The 3,528-nt window shown below is 34.9% G+C and overlaps 1 non-coding gene across 1 annotated transcript; it reads left to right on the plus strand.

Annotated features, from left to right (window-relative positions):
• Positions 1-1,265: 1,265 nt before the first annotated feature.
• Positions 1,266-1,337, plus strand: TRNAW-CCA (transfer RNA tryptophan (anticodon CCA)). The gene has a single exon. It is a non-coding gene; the product is annotated as a tRNA-Trp (tRNA).
• Positions 1,338-3,528: the final 2,191 nt, after the last annotated feature.

Raw genomic sequence — 3,528 nt, forward strand, 5'->3', positions numbered from 1 at the left:
GGCAAAGAGTCGAACAAGACTGAAGCGACTTAGCACGCACAAACACAAGAGGTCTGGAAGTAAGCTATCCCCGGACTGCTCTAATGACGCAATTTTTTCATCAAAGAACAAAGTCTCCATACTTTGGAACCATGATTCTTATGTATTTGCTTTGCCTGAGGTTTGTTTTGTTATGATCATGAGATGTATCACCCCCCTGCACCTACCCCACTGACTCTCAACACCTCAGTTTGGTTATTGAAGAAAGCCAAGTGACTGCTAAGTAGAGGAAAGAGTACTGTCTAAGGCAGTTTTTCTAAATGAGAGTAAAAGTATGGAAAGAAATTTTTTTCTACCTTCTTCAAGCAATATGCTCATTACAAGAAAGTATTTGCTTTGAGGCCTCCACTTCACACTTTTATGTGAAACTAAACATTATGCCATAAAATATTAATAGAAATGGTGGCTTACTTCTGCTTAATGTGCTACGACTACAGTTTGCTAAATGAAAATGTTCTCATTTGCTTCAAAAATGGATGGCAAGAAGTTCCCTTATTTATCATGTTCTTCACAGATTCATATTAATTCCCCCCTTTTGTTACAGTATAATCCTATCTGGTTATGTTCTAAAAACTAACATGTAATTAAAAAAATAAATTTATATGTTTTTAATTGGAGGATAATTGTCTTGCAATATTGTATTGGTTTTTGTCATACATCAACATGAATCAGCCATAGGTATACATATGTTCCCTCCCGTTTGAACCTCGCTCCTACCTCCTACCCCACCTCTCTAGGTTGTCACAGAGCCTCAGGTTTGGGTTCCCCATGTCACCAGTCAGAATAGCTATCATAAAAAAATCTACAAACAATAAAGGCTGGAGAGGGTGTGGAGAAAAAGGAACTGTCCTGCATTGTTGGCGGGAATGTGAATTAATATATCTACTATGGAGAACAGTATGGAGATTCCTTAAAAAAATCTAGGAATAAAACTACCATATGACCCACAATCCCAACTATTGGGCATATACTCTAAGATGCAATTTTAACTTCATTAATGAATCTTATAAAAATAATGAGGAAATTAAAGAGAGAAAAAAGAAAATATGCATGATTGTTTTCATCACTATGTTAGAGTTGCTTCTTTCACTTACCAATTTTATGTCATCTTTGTCCTCAGCCCACATTTGGGATGGTAAAATGTTTTGGTTCTGGGGATGTTTCAGACCTTTCTTCTTTGCTGTCCTCGGTTCTAAGGAGTATACTATAAAAACTTGTTGCCAGTTTCCCTGGTGGCTCAGAGGTTAAAGTGTCCGCTTCCAATGCGGGAGACCCAGGTTCGATCCCTGGGTCGGGAAGATCCCCTGGAGAAGGAAATGGTAAGCCACTCCAGTATTCTTGCCTGGAGAATCCCATGGACAGAGGAGCCTGGCAGGCTACAGTCCACGGGGTCGCAAAGAGTTGGACACGACTGAGCAACTTCACTTCACCAGTTTCATAAGATTTTAAGTTATCCCTGGTATAGGATTCTCTCTTTGTGTTATCTTGCAAATGACATGAAGTAATATAGTGAACCATTGCAAGATAATTGCACTTAGATGACCCAGAGGGATGGTATGGGGAGGAGGGATGGAGGAGGGTTCAGGATGGGGAACATGTGTATACCTGTGGCGGATTCATGTTGATGTATGGCAAAACCAATACAATATCATAAAGTAATTAACCTCCAATTAAAATAAATAAATTTATATTAAAAAAATTAAAAAAATAATTGTAAGTAAAATAATTAGCTATTTGAACTGTGTCCTATAGAGCATTATATTGAAAAGAAACAAGTGATAACACAACAGTTCAGAATTAGTAATTCTATTAGGAATTAAAAAGAAGATGGAAAACTGCCCCAAGCTCAGCCAATCTGATTCTTTTGGCCAAAAATTATGAACTAGGACTAAGAGTTTCCAGTTTCAATCTGGATGTGTCTCTTGAACAGAGGAGATATAAAAACTTGAGATGGTAGTGTAATGTACTTTAACATATACTGAATGCAGAGGAAACCATTACAGGTTTCCTGACAGAGACAGAAATAGAAAGAGAAGACAGGGAACAGACAGAGCTTCCCTGGGTCTGATGGCGTTTATACAGAATGTAGTACCTGCCTCTAGTATTTCTAGAGAAGTTTGGGTTAATTCTTATCTTTATATTATAAAATTCACATTATACTTACAGATAGCCTCTCGTCTATATTCCCTTTAAAATATCTATTTATCTCAGGTTATTATATGTTACTTGCATTCAATGAGTTTTAACTCATACATGTCTTTCTAAGATATTTTAGCCTGGACATCCATCTTCTGCCTTTGCAAAATGTGAAAATATTCCTTCAGTAGTTAAGAAAGTGTCATATTTTACCATATCATATGAAATTATTTTGCCCATATGATTTTGAAAAATTCACTTCAACTCTGAAAGATAAAAGTTTAGAAGTTTAGATACTTCTCCTATCTGTTTTTGTTGTTGCTGTTGTTGTTGAAATAAACTTTTCTCATTATAAAACAAAAATAAATGTTTATTCCAACAACGACAACAACAAAAAAAAGATGGGAGAAGCATTAACTCATTAAATCTGTATAAAAGGCCTACAATCTCTAGAACATATCATAAATCTCTGTGGAATAGAAACTTTTATGAAATTTAAAAAGCACTGTGTCTAATCCGCAAGGGGGCCATTGTACACATAGCTGACTGAGAGGTGACCACATTTCAATACGGCAAATACTTTTACTTAAGAAACAGAACGCGGATCCTAGAAGAATCACTTTGGAGAAGCGTGGTAGAATTTAACCATGTGTACAACATTCAAATTCAAGTCAGATGGGATAACTCAAAAGTTTGGTTATTTATTCTCATGTTTAAAGGCTCTAGCAAATATGTCTAAAAGCAAACGGGGAAAATTAAAATATTTATTATTTTTTCCATTGGAGCTTTTGGTCTCCCAATTGCTTTGCTCCAGGTGGCTTCTTTGAAAAATCCCTCACACATTCATCCTAAATTAGAAAACACATGACAAAAACAGTTTTTTTTTTTAATTTTTATTTTTTTAAAATTTAGGAACTAGCAATAATTTTTCAGTGGCAGACAGAAAAAATCAAGAAAATTACTTCTCAAACGAAGCCTCTATCTTGTAATACCATAACCATTTGTGGTCACGAGCTAGGCTTTTTTCATTAACCTATTTGTGACACTGTCCAGGCTGTTGACCTACCAAAAGTTGTACTAGCTATTTTTTTAAATGAGTGTTTCATTGATTTAACATGTGTTGGACACTCATGCTTGTATTTATTTTACTTAATTTTAATTCCTTTGAACTTTTGCCCTGAGGTAGTTTTAAAGTGATGGCCAAAATCTGAAACATTTAATGAAATAAATAAATTTTTTTAGCAACATAATATTTTCCTGGAAGAATAAACATATTTCCCAAAATAACTCACTTAATCATAGATAATACCTTTTAGGTTGAGATAACCAGAAATAATTTAAAACAACTTAATG

The sequence above is a fragment of the Capricornis sumatraensis genome, chromosome 3 (genome assembly GCF_032405125.1).
Source record: "Capricornis sumatraensis isolate serow.1 chromosome 3, serow.2, whole genome shotgun sequence".
Lineage (NCBI taxonomy): Eukaryota > Metazoa > Chordata > Mammalia > Artiodactyla > Bovidae > Capricornis > Capricornis sumatraensis.